The sequence below is a fragment of the Notamacropus eugenii genome, chromosome 3, assembly GCF_028372415.1.
Source record: "Notamacropus eugenii isolate mMacEug1 chromosome 3, mMacEug1.pri_v2, whole genome shotgun sequence".
NCBI lineage: Eukaryota > Metazoa > Chordata > Mammalia > Diprotodontia > Macropodidae > Notamacropus > Notamacropus eugenii.
In genome coordinates, this window is record NC_092874.1 from 79,994,839 (window position 1) to 80,011,115 (window position 16,277).

A 16,277-nucleotide genomic window follows, 5' to 3' on the forward strand; every position below is an offset into this window, starting at 1 on the left:
AATTGAAGGTGTAGCAGGAATGAGTCGAGAGAAATAATTGAGGGAGATACTCAAGGTTAGGAAGTTGGGGGAGGATGAAGTAGTCAGAGGAGATGGTTATAAACCAGGAGAATGTGATGCCAAGGAAGAAAAGAGATAAAGTGGGAAAATGGGGCTAGGGAACAGTATCAAATGTTATAGAAGGTAAGTAGATCATTAGATTTGCCATAAGGAGGATGTTGGTGATTTTGGGAAGAATAATTTTAGTAAAGTGGCAGGGACTGAAATAACATTTTAAAGGGTTGAGGAGTGAGTAGAGAGATGTATGCTGTGAGTGTACACAATAGAATACTCTTCTCATTAGTTTGTTAGTGAAATGGAAGAGGAGGTAACTGGTGGTTTTGTTTGTTTTTGTTTGCTTGTTTTTAAAGGTTGGGTGAAATCCTGAGTATCTTTGTAGGCAAAAGAAAGAGTACAAAGGGAAATATCAAGGATGCCTGAGAAAAAAGGCAGTGATTGGTGGAAAGAATAAGGATAATAATAATAGCATTTATACAGTGCTTTAAGGTTTGCACAGTGCTTTGCAGATATTAACATATTTTATCTTCACAACCATCAAGTGCTATTACTATCCCTCATTTTACAGATGGGGAGATTGAGGGAGACAGAGATATGAAGTAAGTTTCCCTGGGATCTCACAGCTAGTAAGTGTCAAAGGTTAGATATGAACTCTGATCTTATTGATTTCAGCTTTATCTAATGTGCCACCTAACTCCCTTTAGCTTGAGAGGAATAGTAATAGTATTAAGGGAGAGGTAAAGGTCCTAGCCTTGATCAGGAAGAGAATCACCTCATCTTCTGAGACTGGAGGAAAGGAGGAGTAGATGACTGAGGACAGCATCCAAGAAATGCAGGAAGGGAAAAGGGGAGCCTTCATTGGATGAAGTCTCTCCCTTCAAGGCTCAACTTGGATGAGTTCTTCCCTGGGTGTATGTCACTCAAAGTGAGAATGCTATAAGACCTTAGCCTGAAAGGGCCAGGGTCTCACACTGCATCCTGGGCCATCCCCAGCAGTGCTGATGAATATCTAGTCACTGGATCCAGATGGCTCAGGAGAAGAAAGTGAGGTCGGTGACCTTGCACAGTCCTCCCTCACTCAAATCAAAGTCAACTGCAAGTCATGCCATCATTTTGATGTCAAGGTCTTCTTCAAGAACGAAGGACAAACACAACAATTTTTGACTGGTAAGTTTTACCACTGACTCTCATTTTTGGAGATAGGTCTACTGTGGGGATTTGTTTTGCTGGCATGGCAACTGGTTTAATAACTTTCATATAAGATTATATTGTTTTCTTTTCTTTGCTAGAGTATTGTTCTGAAATTAGTTCCTGGCCAGGTTGTAATGCTTCCATAATGTTACCCTTATTGACTTGGTCAAAATAGATATTCTTTGTTTCAGGCTTCAATGAATTCTTCTGTGGAAGAGGTATAAGAAAATGTGAAGGGTCAGATGTGTAAACCCATTGTTTGACTCTCCCTTGTTCTTTGAATGTTTGAAAGTGTTTTCTCTCTTTATGTTGTCAAAACATTTCATTTCACTAATTATTCAGTAGGTGGCTTAGGTTACTGGCATTTGACTTTGGCTTGATGTTGTCCTTTTCAGAATAATATTCTCAAGTGTCTCACACCACTGAGGAAGAATTCGTAAGGTCAGAGTGTTGGCATTTATAAGACCACAGTGGTGATTCTCTTCATATTTATTATTTCTGTTTTCCTTCTGTAATAAAGATTGGATAATTCTTCAGGTGTGGTGGATCAGGGAATTATCATATGCATTTCACATATTCCAAGGAATGCTGCTGCGGTACCCTTGTGTGGTATATCGTTGAGTGTTTGTGGTAGAAGAACCCAGGGAAAGCCCGTGTAACACAATCCCTTTATTGTATTTCTCTTTCAATTTTTGGCTACCGTAAGCAGAAGAAGGGCTCTTTTGACAGTCTGGTGAAGCCAATGGATCTTTTTTAGAATTTTTTTTACAAAAAATTTGTAACTGGAGGAAATGCTAAATTTCAGCCATAGATGAGTGAAAATAAAGGTACATTTTATTTTGCTTCCAAGTTCATAGACCCCTTTAGAGTTCTGTGTTCCCTAGATTAAGAATACTTGTCTTAAAATATTGGGTTTGTATTGCATCTGAGGATTTATGATTGGGTGGAATACTCAGTTATTCTCTCTGGTCTTCATTTTATTTTTCTTGCTTCAACCTTAACACAGATTAAAACTGTGCCTGGGGGTGAGGGGAGCTGGCAGGGAGATGGCTTATTGGTCTCTTTATTACTTTTGCTTCAAGGTCTATCTTCCAAAACTGAGCCCTGAGTGAGTCTAAGATCCCTAGAACTACGTAGCTTTTTACCTCAAATGCTTTGAATAATGAACACAAAATAAGACACTGAGTCTGCTAAACTAATTTCATATATGGATATAGAGAGAAAGTAAACAAGAATTGTCACAGAAATTGGAGAAGTAAAGTGGTGATCACAGACATTGAAAAATGAGTCAGACCTTTCTGACTTCAAGGAGTGTGTTTTAGAGAGAGGCAGGTAATCTATGGGGTCTGAGAGAGAAAAATGTCTCTAGGGAGTTGCCTTATTTAGTTAGATTTAGTTTGTCCTACCACCTCCTCACCACCAGCAGCTCTGTCATTACCGATCTTTATACTTCCCTGGGATACAGGTTTTGAGGGACATGTCTGAAGTACTGGCAAGACCTACATGTCCTGCCTCTCAAAATGAGTCTGCCATTTGAATTTTATACTTCTTATCCTCTTCTTTCCTTCTTCCTAGAAATCTCCATGAACAAATACCACAGGTACAGTCTCCATTTCCCCCCAAACACCTGCTGCTGCACTTGCTAGGAGTGTCAGTCTTCCAAAACAGGGAGATTAGATTCATGTAATTGCTTTTTTTGTGAGCAACTTTGCTTCTTATCATTTCCATCCTGGCATTCCTTTGGTATTGATTAGGAACACATGGAGACCAGATCCTAAGAAAAATACCTAGGAAAGTTATTAAAAGAACTAGAAAAACAAGCCATTGATTTACCTGGGAAAATAAATGCACACTGATTTTTTCTTAATAACTTACTGTATTTTCTTCACATTATGAATATCAAAATTGATGTGAGGACTTGTGGCATCCTTATTTATGGTTTGTGCTACTTGTCCCAGTGAGAAAACAGTAAATTATGACTCTGGACCCATATTATAATAAAATTTCCTTGGGAACTATTTTAATTTTGAGAAAATGTCATGGACACAACTGTGGGTTTTAACTTTCATTCAACTTTCATGCATGTAGTGCTTTTTGGGCTTCAAAGTGAATGATGGTCCAAAGTCAATAATTCAAAGAAGATAGAAGGAAACTGATCCACTGGGTTTAAATGAAAAGCAGATGTTCTATCACATCATATGTAACAAGAATGGTCATGGAACTTGTTCCTAAATGTTGTTCAGTGAGTTTTTGTAGACATGATTATGGAGATAAAATAAAGAACAAAATAAAAAGCTATTAGAAAAACATATTTAACTCATATAAATGCAAGCTGGCATCTTAAACAGTCTCTTGTAAATGGAGCAGACTTAGAAATAGTCTATGGATATTTACCCTCTCCCGGTCTTATCATGTTTTCAGAGATTCAGTTTTACAACTGCTTCAAATTTTTGTGTGTTTGGCTGCTGAGATATCTTATTTGAAAAATACATTTTTTTGATCTTCCATAATTACACGACATTTCCTTAGACATAGTAACCTGGTTCATAATGCTTTAAAGAGAACTAGAGGCAGTACCAATTTCTTGCTTACAAAAGACCAAGTATCCACAATACATGTATATGTACATATATGTATACACACATATATATCTGTACATTTACCCACCCCTACATCATAGACACATACAAAATATCACCTGATTGACTCCTAGTATAAGTAGTCTACCAGTTTCTAATATAGATGAACAACCTTATATTGTTGTGTTTGTCCTTCATTCTCAAAGAGGACCACAACATCAAGACGATGACATGACTTGTACTTGACTTTGGTTTGAGTGAGGGAGGGCTCTGCAAGGTCACCAGCCTCATTTTCTCCTACAGAGTCATCTGGGTCCAGTGTACTAATATTCATTAGGATGACTAGAAATGGCCCAGGATGCACTGCAAGATGAACAACCTAATTAGCATATGACAACATAGGACAGTGGAAAGTGGCCTTTGGTCAAGTCACTTAATCTCATTGTGTTTCAGGGTTATATCTATGAAACTTTATTAAAGATCTGTCATTTTATAAGTATAGAAATGTACTCCATCTTGGCGGATTGCTAATCACTTAAAAGTTACTCTTGAAAAGTTGTCTCCTTTATGGATTTATATTTTTCATACACATACAATACACACACACACATACATACATATACACACACATATATACACATATGAACGTATAGGACTGGAACTGTTATTTCAACTGTGTAGGGATTTCCCAGTGAGGAAAATCCCTTCTCTGATGGAAAACAACAATGTATAATCTTAGAAAATTGTTTTAGGTTCCGAGTGTTTAAGTGACTTGTGCAGGGTTATGCGTCCAGTATATGTCAGAGACATGATTTGAATCTGGAGATAACAATAGCTAGGACTTAGCTAGTACTTTAAAAATATGACTTCATTTTTCCTCACATGAGCCTTGGGAAGTAGATGTCATTATTATCCCAATTTGACCGATAAGGAAATTGAGGCAGACAGAATTTGAGTGACTTGCTCAGGGTAACACAACACATGAATGTCTGAGGCTGGATTCAAAATCAGGTCTTCCTGACTCCAAGTCTAACACTTTATCCACTTTTTTTTTTTGAAAAGAATATGTAGTATTTATTTTTTATGTAATTTATTTATTTTTCAGTTCTCAACATTCACTTCAATAAGAATTTGAATTCAAAATTTTCTCCCCAACTCTCCCCACCCTCCCACCCCAGGACAGCATGCACCCCATCCACTCCTTCCTTCTGTTCATCTTCTCTTCCACAACTCACCCTTCTTCCACCCCCTTTCCTCTCTGTTTTCTTGTAGAGCAAAACAGATTTCTACACTTCATTGTCTGTCTATATCTTAATTTCCATTTGCATGCTAAAACGTTTTTTTTTGACATTCATGAAGAAAGCTTTGAGTTCCATATTCTCTCCCTCCCTCCTGACCCACCCCATTGAGAAAACAAGCAATTCAATATAGCTCATACATGTGTAACAATGCAAAGCACTTCCATAACAGGCATGTTGTAAAAGACTAACCATATTTCCCTTTGTCCTATCCTGCCCTCAAAATATTCCATTGTCTCCCCTGACCGCAATAGTGCTTGCTTTTGATTATCCCCTCCCCCAATTTGCTGTCACTTATATTATCTTCCCTCTCCTATCCCCTTCCCCCCTGTCTTTATGCAGGGTAAAATAGATTTCCATATCCAATTGAGTGTGTGTTATTCCTCCTTAAGCCAAGTCCCAAGACAGCAGGGCTCACTCGTTTGTTTCATCTCCCCCCTTTTCCCCTCCTTGGTAAAAGCTCCTTTGTCCCTCTTCCATGTGAGATGATTCACTGCATTCCACCTCTCCCTTTTTACTACTTCCAGGACATTCCATTCAACAGTAAATTTTTTTTAGCTATTCTCCCTTCACATTCAGCTTACCCTGTGCCCTCTATCTATGTATATACATACATACATACATACATACACACAAATGCACATACATACATATATACATACATACACACATATACCCATGTACATATATATACACATTTATAATATCCGCATACATACATATATACAAACCCATACAAGCCTACATATATATTCCCTCTAACTACTCTAATACTGAGAAAGGTCTCATGAGTTACAAATAGCATCTTTCCATATAGGAATGTAAACAGTTAAACTTTAATGAGTTCCTTAAGACTTCTCTTTCCTGTTTACCTTTTCATGTTTCTCTTGATTCTTGTATTTGAAAGTGAAATTTTCTATTAAGCTCTAATCTTTTCAATAAGAATGCTTGGAGGTCCTCTATTTCATTGAAATTTCAATTTTTTCCCTGAAGTATTATTTTATACTCAGTTTTGCTGGGTAGGTGATGCTTGGTTTTAATCCTATCTCCTTTGGCCTCTGGAATATCATATTCCAAGCCCCTTGATCCCTTAGTGTAGAAGCTGCTAAATCCTGTGTTATCCTGTTTGTATTTCCACAATACTTGATTTGTTTCTTTATGGCTGCTTGTAATATTTTCTCCTTGACCTGGGAACTGAAATTTGGCTACAATATTCCTAGAAGTTTTCCTTTTGGGATCTCTTTGAGGAGGTGATCGGTGAATTCTTTCCATTTCTATTTTACCCTCTGGGCATAGAATGTCAGGGCAGTTTTCCTTGATAATTTCTTGGAAGATGATATCTAGGCTCTTTTTTTTGATCGTGGTTTTCAGGTAGTCCCATAATTTTAAGATTATCTCTCCTGGATCTATTTTCCAGGTCAGTTGTTTTTCCAATGAGATATTTCACAGTCTTCTATTTTTTCATACTTTTGGTTTTGTTTTGCAATTTCTTGATTTCTCATGAAGTCACTAGCTTCCATCTGCTTCTTTCTAATTTTTAAAGAACTATTTTCAATGAGCTTTTGAACCTCCTTTTCCATTTGGCTAATCCTGCTTTTTAAAGCTTTCCTCTCCTCATTGACTTTTTGGACCTCTTTTGCTATTTGGGTTAGTCTATTTTTAAAGGTGTTATTTTCTTCAGCATTTTTTGGGTCACCTTTAGCAAGCTGTTGACTTGCTTTTCATGCTTTTCTTGCATCTCATTTCTCTTCCCAATTTTTCCTCCATCTCTCTTACTTGATTTTCAAAATCCTTTTTGAGCTCTTTCATGGCCTGAGACCATTGCATATTTTTTTGGAGGTTTTGGATGTAGAAGCTTTGACTTTGATGTCTTCCTCTGATGGTATGCATTGTTCTTCCTCATCTGAAAGAATAGAAGAAAATAACTGCTCATCAAGAAAATAATTTTCTATAGTCTTATTTTTCTCCCTTTTTTGGGCATTTTCCCCAGTCAGTTACTTGACTTTTGTGTCCTTTGTCAAGTGCAGGGTATACTCTAGGAACCTGTAAGTTCTCAGTTCCTCCAAGGTGGCACAATAAAGGGAGAGGAGTTTACTCCTGTCCTGGCCTGTACTGTAGTCTATGAGCAAGAACAAGCACTCTTTTCTGCCCTGGAACTGCGAGTAGAGTTCCCTCTCCACAACCACCTCTAGCTCCATCACATCAGTGACTACCACTCAGGGCTGAGATCCAGATCAGTCACTCGATTCCCCCAGGGTCTTTAGGCCAAGGGCTCCAAAAGTGGACACTGCTGCCACAGTGGCTGCTATCACCCTGGGGCTGGGGCCAGGCTGGGGTCAGACTGTGCTCCTCTCTCACCTGGGCAAAAGAGCTTTCTTACTGACTTTTGAAGATGTCTTTGACACTTGTGGGTTGAGGAATTTGGGAACTGCAGCTGCTGCCTTGGATTCCGTACCCTGAAGCCTGGTCCAGTCCTATCCAAGCCATGCCACATGGCCAAGACTTGGCTGTGCTCTGCTCTGAGCCAGGTGTGATAGACCTTTCCCATTGGTCTTCCAGGCTGTCTTGGGCTGGAAATCTCTTTCACTCTGCCATTTTGTGGCTTCTGCTACTCTAGAATGCACTGAGTCATTTTTTTATAGGTATTTTATGGGTTATGGGGGAAGAGCTAGAGGAGGTCTGTTCTTCTACTCCTCCATCTTGGCTCCCAACTTTATCCACTTCTAAAGTATGATGTTAAACGATCCAGCATTCCTGGCATAATAGAATTTGTGTTCTGTACCTATAGATATCTCTTGATCACCTCTCTCTATTCCTATGGTTATATAGTTATGTATGTATATGTATATGTGTGCAAATATTAATTTGCTAATATTTACTAACATTTCTTTTTGCTAATAATTGCTAACATTTATGCCAGGCTAACTATATTCTAGGAACTGTGCTAAGAACATTTCAATTTTTTTCTGATTTGATCTATATCTCTATTTACATCTGTATCTTTATCTTTATATCTATAGAGACAGACAGACAGACACAGAAACAGAGAGAGCACAAAGAGCCTCAAAGTGTTGAAGGTAAGTCAATACAACAGATTATTATCAAAATGCAGTTAATCTAGTTAATTAAATGAAACGGACTCAAACATTTTACATCCACTAGTCATGCTATTTCCTTTTATGTTTTTCAGAATGAAATATTTTGTTACAAATATGAAAACATATTTGATCTCCCATGGATAGGAGTGGTGTTGTAAACCTCACAGGAGATAGAATAAGCATGCTAGCAAATGTTCAGTCTCTGATGGAACTACCACATAGTTAGCTGGCAGGGCAACATGAGGCTGGTTAGGGAAAATTAAATAAAATTATGTTGTGAACCCAACTAAACTAAACATTTCAAGCTATAATGAACAAGAAAGAGGTTTTTACATGAATCTGTAAACTTCCATTCTTTTTTTTTTAAAAGAATGTGTATTAAATTTAACAAGCTAGTCACAAAACTGTTCTAAATGTGTTTGCTTCTGTACTTTGTCTACTGTGAATTTAAAAAAGTTTTCTTGATGTTCTTTTATTTACATATCTATCACCCTTCCCTGCCAAGGAGATACCCTTCATTTTATATATATGTATGTATGTATGTATATATATATATATATATGTATGTATGTATGTATATATATATATACACACATACATATGTATATACACATATATATTTTTATGTATGTATGTACATATACACATGCATACACACATATATGGCACTTAAGTTAAGGTATTGAATCAGGAATTAGGAGACCTAGGTCTTAGTTTGAATGATTGTGTCTGATCAACTGTATAAGGCTGAGAAATGGCACTTAGTTTATCTCATTTGACCCTCACAACAATCCTGGGAGGTAGGTGTTATTGTTATCCCCATTTTATGGAGGAGGAAACTGTAGCAAACAGAAGTTAAATTACTTGCCCAGAGTCACACAACTAGGTAATGACAGAGGCTGGATTTGAATTCAGGTCTTCTTGACTTGATGCCTGGCATTCTATCCACTGTGCCACCTAGCTACTTGCCCCTCTTTACCCTTCAAGGATTTTACAGGAATATTTGATATAATGAACTCCATTCTCCTCCATCCTTCTCAGGAGAGTAGAATTCCTTAAGGTTGCTTAAAGAAACCTGGGTGTCTATGGTTACTGTCCCTCCTTAAATTATGGCACGGTTACTGTGAAATCCAGTTTCCAACTTTTGTTTTTATTCAGAATTAGCCTCTATTTTCAAACAGGAGGGTAGAGCTGTATAGTCCAAGTCCTGCTTGTTCTTCTAAAGGCCATTTATAGCCATAGAAACAGCAACAACCAAAAAACCCCCTCCAAATCTACTTGCTGTTTGACTTTGATAGATGTAAATTTATTCTAAATGAGCTCGACACTCATTAAAGTGGAAACATATGTTGGTGGCTGTGGCATGCAGGGCCACGTGCCAGATCTCTTCTGTTGTTCCCCACTGGACACCAGTGCCCTGACTATGCTTGTATGTTTCCAGCTAAGATGCCAGATGTTGATTCTTCTACACTGTGAAGACCACATTTTAATGTGCTCACACATGCTTCTGCTGATTTGTAAAAATGAAGGCAAATCTGCAGGTACAAACAGAGCTCCAAGGCTAATCTTCAGAGACAAGGGGAGGGCAGGTAAAAGACTGCCTGCTCATCCCATCTCTGCCTATTCACAAAATACACCCCATCATGTAACTCGGAGACATGTCGTTGAGCTTTCTTTCTCTTCTCTTGGATACTGAGCAATGATCATCTGCACCACTTTGGTTGTTCTTAAATCAACTTCTGTGAATGCAACTCTGTCCTTAGAACATTAGAATTCTGTTTGGAGAAGCATGAGACACATTCACCAATACCAACAGGAAAAATGAAAAATTTCTTCCTGCTGAATCTTGCTATCTATGCTGAGTATTTCTGCCCCTGGGGGAGAAAAAGGCACACGTGGGTGGGGGAAAGAGGTCTCAAATGCAGCCATAATTTTTCCTGAGGTTTTTTTATTTTCTACTCTTCTTAGCCATTGCTTCTAGATTAATACTTTGTGAGTCTGAAAGACTGCATAGCTCATTATCTTATTAGAATGAACTGACTCTTCCATCACTTTCCACATGTGCTGTAATCCAGAGAGTGCTAGAAACTATAACAGATGAGTCAGATGGGATTTAAAGAAAAAAATGCCTCTGATACCAAATAAAGATGGAAAGAGCAGAACTATTTCAACAACGAAACTTTGTCTGGTGTTGTCCTCCCATAGGAAAAATCTCCGAATTCCTTTCTCACTCAGACTATCAGAACCTCTTCTCCTTTTATGAATGTGGTAGGTCCTGGCCCTCCCCACTCTCTGGAATGGTCATGGCTGCTCAAACTACCTGATGAACATGGACATCACCAAATATAATGCTTATAAAATGAGGAACCACTAGGTCTTTCCATTTTCTCTGCCTTATTATATGCCTTTCTGCTACACCTCCCATCCCTTGGGCATTGTCATCTGGCTTGCTTTGTTGTTGCACAGCATTCAATCATGTCCAATTCTTCATGACCACATGGACCATAGCAAACCAGGCCCTTCTATCCTCCATTATCTCCCAAAGTCTATCCAACTTCATGTCCGTTGTTCCTGTGACACTATCTATCCATCTCAGTCTCTGCTGCCCCTTTTCTTTTGCCTTCAATCTTTTCTAACATCAGGGGTTTTTCCAATTCTATCTTCTAATGTACACTAGAGTCCTGGAACTCTCTCCTGGCCATGCCATCTGCCTTGACACTGAACTCTAAGGAAATCAGTGTCTTTTCTATTTGTCTTGTAATTGACCCCTCTTATGTGAACTTTCTCCCCATTACAATGTGAGATCTTTGAGATTAAGAATTTAGAACAGTACTTGGAGTATAGTAAGTACTAAATAAGTGCTTATAAATTCATTAATGCTCATCTAGCCTGTATCTGTCAGAGCTGGAATATTTATATGAAGAGTGAAATTATAAAGCTATGGAGACATAACCTATCATCTTTGAATCCATTTTTCAGATGAATAGTTAGCCTGATTGTCTGATCAGTGGTTAGATTTCTATAAATGAATGGGTTCAAAAATGACAGGTTATGTCTGAGGAATTTATTCAAGTGAAGTCAGCAAGCATTTATTAAATACCTACTATGAACCAAGCCCTTTGCTAAGAGCTAGGGGTACAAAAAAGGCAAAAACTGTCTCTGCTCTCAAGCAGCTCATAGTCTAATAAGTCTAATATGCATAGTCTAATATGCAAGCAGCCATGGATAAAGATGTTTACAGGATGAATTGGAGATAGTCCTAGAAGGAAGGAACTAAGATTCAGGAGGATCTAGAAAGCCTTCTCGTAGAAGGTAAGATTTTAGGTGGCACTGAAGGAAGCCAGGCTGATCAGAGGAGAGAGTTCCAGGAGTATGCCTGGAAGATGGAGCACATCTCGTGTGAGGGAATGACAAAATCATTGTCACTGGATTGGAGGCAGAGTTTATGAAAGGGAGTAAGATATAAGAAATATGAAAAGGTAGGAAGGGACCGGGTTAGAAAGGGCAATGAAAGCAGAACAGAGGATTTTATATTTGATGCTGGAGATAATAGGTAGCCTCTGGAGTTTGTTGAATGAAGGGAAAGGGGTGACATAGTGAAGTCTCCATTTTATGGAGATCTTTTCAACAGAACTGATTGGAGGGTTGATTGGAGTGGGAAGGGAGAGAGGTTAACCAGGAGGTAATTGCAATATTACAGGCATGAGGTGATGAGGGTTTGATCTAGGATAGTGGCAGTGTCAGAGGAGAGAAAGGGGCATATACAAGAGATGTTACAAAGTCAAAAATGACATGAAAACCCAGAGAGATGAGAGCATCAAGGAGAAGGCTATTAATATTGTCAAAAGCTGCAGAAAGGTTAAGAAAGATGAGGATTGAGAAAAGGCCATCAGATTTGACAACTAAGAAATTATCAGTGATTTTGGAGAGAGTAGTTTCAGTGGAATGATGAGGTCAGAAACCAGACTGAAGAAAGTTAAGAAGAGAAAGAGAGGGAAGATGTGGATGCACTGATTGTAGATGACCTTCTCATGGAGATTAGCCATTAAAGGAAAGAGAGATTTAGGATGATAGCTATTCAGGATGTATGGATTAAGTAAATCCGGGAATGAGAGAGCAAATAGTAGTGGAAATGATTTAAGTGATATAAAATGAAAAAGAGGAGAGAAAGAATCCTTTGCCAGTGGCTTCAATTTTTTTTTCAGTGAAATAGTGGTTGGAGATCTCAGCTTGAACGATCAGGTGAGGGCAAACCATGGGAGGTTTGAGGAGAGATGAAAATGATTGGAAAAGCTGCTACGGTGAGTGGGATAGTGATTCAAACAGGAAAATGTAAAAGGATTGCCTAGTCATAGCAAGGACCAATTGAGATTCAGTAATATAATTTGTAGTGAATCTAATACATGGTTTTGTGATTTTCTCCAACTCCATTTAGCAGCATGCGAGTAGGAGCAAAGACAGCAGATGTTAGGTATAATCCGAGACCAAGGCTTAGAAAGACAACATCTTCAATAGGATAAGGGGCAAGGAATGGGGAAAAGAGGACAATATGGAGTTGAACTGGTTCACCAAGGTGTCAAAATGGGGAAGGAAGGGAGAAGAGTGTCATCAGTGGATGGGTGACTACCTGGGGGAAGACTGAGGGGTGAAGGGACTGGAGGTCACTGTCAGGACAAAGAACAGGATTAGGGCATGCAAGGCAACTGGAGAGTTGGAATGAAAATTTATTATGACCAAATAAAGGAATTTCAGAGTTCATGGAAGTGGAACACTTGTGGGTGATGGAAATATAAAGGATATGATCATCTTTATATGTATTTAATAAAAATAATAAGTTATCATTCACATAGAACTTTAAGGTGTACAAAAATGTTTTATAAATATTAGCTCATTTTATCTTATAATAACCCTGGGAGACAGGTACTATAATTATCTCCATTTTATAGATGGGGAAACTGAGGCTTAGGGAAGTTAAATGACTTGCTCAGGACCACACAGCAATGAAGCATCTGGCTGGCTTTGAATTCAGGTCTTTCTGACTCTATGTCCACTGCACTTCCTGCTTAGTTGAGGTGGAGTCAAAGAGTAGGTCATGGGAAAAGATGAAATAGAAGAACTGGGTGTTTGAAGAAACATCAGCATGTATGTTGAAGTCCTCTATTATGAGGACTGGAGTTAGGGAAGAAAGAGGAACTATGAGTTGGACACAACTCACTGAGGAAGAAGGAGAGAGTCCTGGAGGTCAGTAGACAAGAGCCACCAGAATCTTGATTGGATAATAAATAAGGATTGAATTAACTTCAAAGGACCCCCCCCCCCAACCTGGATATTATTCATACTCCTCCAAGGAGTATGAATAAAAGTATCACCAGTGCTCAAAAAGGTGACCAGGGAACCTGTGTCATCAGGAGGGTTCCAAGTTTCTGTGAGTGAATAAAGACACAGAAAGAAAGACAGGAAATGTTTGAGATAGAAGCTATTTTCCCAAACACTTGCCTGGTGGCAGATTGTGGGAAGGGAGGCACTTGCGAGTGCATACTAAGGTAGTCCTAGAATTGAAAAAGACCTAACAGGTCAACTCATTGGCACCGTCCATTTTTGCAGATGAAGAAACCATAGAGATTATTTCAGTTGTCCAAGGTCACAGAGGAATAGGCATTACTAGTGTTTTCTCTGGTTGTAGAGGCTCCAAAGGCCTTGCATTTTTAACTTGCTCTGCTACTGCAAAACCTCATATGGATCTACAAGTCCCATGCCAGACTTCTAGCTTAATTACATTGTCTTTGCCATTGGCTAGAAAGAGAAAGTGATAGGAAATTGAAGTGACTTGTTGAAAGTATAACTTACAGAAGAAATACCTTACTCTCTTTATCTGTAGAGAATATCAAAGCCTATATTGCACAATAGATTCTTTGAATGTAGACTTGACAACAAACTTCTTTGGAGAGGGAGGACATGAAGGAAACTAAGTTCTTGTATAGATGTTGAGAAAATTAGTTTCACTTAACTTCCTTCCCTACTAGTAGCAGGAATAAGCTTTCTTTTTCCCTTCCTTGACTATAAAGGATCTTTTTGTTGCCCCCTACAGAATTGGAAGAGGAAATTCAGGCTGTATATTTATTTTTTGGAGATTAATTTCTTTATAAATAGATAAGTATTGTATTAAGGAGCGTGTATAGAATAGTTAAGGAACAAGTACAGAAAGATTTGGTGTAAGATACGGTGAAGTCTAAGTTGTATATTTTCCTTAACCCATTATAATATCTAGATACAAGTGAAAATATTTGATTAAAATCATAAGGTGGGTGGTTTGAATAATATGAAGGGCAGTACTGACAGCTCTATAAAGTTCATCTTATTGAATCTTGGCATGCATTAAGACTCCTAGTAGAACTATATAAATAACTTGATTATTTGTTTGGCATTTTCTTTCCCTTGCACCACATATGCTATTGACCAATCTGTCTTTGGAGAAAAGATTACAGCTGAGTCCATAACTTCTCAAACTCCTTCAGATTGTTTCTATTTTCACACGGTATTTACCCATTGGCAATAAATCTTAGAGATGACTCATTGCACACATTACTAGTTGGCTACTGTTCAGGTTTCTAAGTCTAAGTCGGCTGGTTTGGGGATGCAAATAATGCATTATTAACAAATGTGTCTTCATGCTTAACAACAGATAGATCTTTGATTAACTAGAAAACCTATCACTGGGGATACAACAATAAAAAAAACAATATTTTAATCATGTAATACATGACACAATTTCCCTCTGAAAGTTGAGTCAATGAAACAAATCTTCTGGACTTGATGAAAACAGGTTGCCTGCACAGGCAAAATGGAAATTGTCAATCCAAGCAATTACCTGGGTGGTTCAGCACTCTACTCCCCCTCCCTCAATTGTCTATTTGAATTATCTGAATTTTTCAGGCAAAAGATCCAGTGTTCACCTGTGTGGATTTGCACATAGAGTTAGTCATCCATGTTTGCAATGAACTCTCTTGTTAGTAATACCTGATAGAATTCTTGGTTTCCTTCAAAGCACATTTGGAATGCCATCTTGTATTCAAGGCCTTTCATGATTCCTCCATTTGTAGTGATCACTTCTCCTTGAAATTAATTTCTCTTTGTTTGTATATACTTTGTATTAGCTCTTCGAGCACAAGGACTGTTTCCTTTTCATCTTTAGTTCCTAACAATGCTTTGTACACAGTAGAGGTTTAACACATTATTTGTTGATGGAAAGTGTTTTCTGTGACTGAATTATCTAAATAAATGCCTCCATTATCTCATTTCCCTCTGTGAAGGTATTCACTGGGATACACGGAAAGAAGAAGGAAGATAAACCTAGTTCTCATTATTGTTGCTATTTTAAAGTAGCTCTCTCACAACAACTTTTGGAGGTGGAGGCAGAACCTGGTGATTGGGAGTCTTCTTTTCATGATCTCCTTGGTTCCCAAGAATAGTCATGAACTGACTACATTGAATTTGCAGATATAATTAGACTTGTGATTCCAATGGTATAGAAAACTCCCAGATGAGGAAGCTGCCTCTACCCATACAGGTGAGTATTTTGATTTTTTTTTTTTTTTGCAATTACATTTTAGCTGCTCACAGCTTGGGGAATTAAGTGACTTGCTGAGGGGTCACAGAACCAATACTTCAGAGACTCGAACCCTGCTCTTTCTAACTGAGGCCAATTCTCAGTCCGCTATGATACAGTGCCTTCTCATTTACCAAACATACACACACACACACACACACACACACACACACACACACACACATATATGTAAAAGAAAAATTAAACTAATGTTAACAAGTGAGTTCTTTCTCTGATCACAACTTTGTCTCTTATGGGCAGGGATGTGTCAAATTCAATACCTTTTAGAAGGTACTAACAAATTAGAAAACTGTCAGAAAACATTCTCTAAACTACTCAACTCAAGCATTCTGCACAATTTGCCTTCATCCATTCAACCAGCTGTCCATCCTTCCAACGTACATTTAGTAAGTTCTTTCCACATGCACTATGCAAGTCACTGTGTAAG

At 38.2% G+C, this 16,277-nt stretch overlaps 1 long non-coding RNA gene across 1 annotated transcript in view; it reads left to right on the top strand.

Moving 5' to 3' along the window:
• The window catches only part of LOC140532910 (uncharacterized), an 82,239-nt gene extending 66,449 nt beyond the window's left edge, over positions 1–15,790 (top strand). Inside the window, exons 4-5 of the long non-coding RNA XR_011976735.1 lie at positions 8,146–8,202; positions 15,534–15,790. This is a non-coding gene — a long non-coding RNA (uncharacterized lncRNA). The remainder of the gene's footprint in view (positions 1–8,145; positions 8,203–15,533) is intronic.
• Positions 15,791–16,277: the final 487 nt, after the last annotated feature.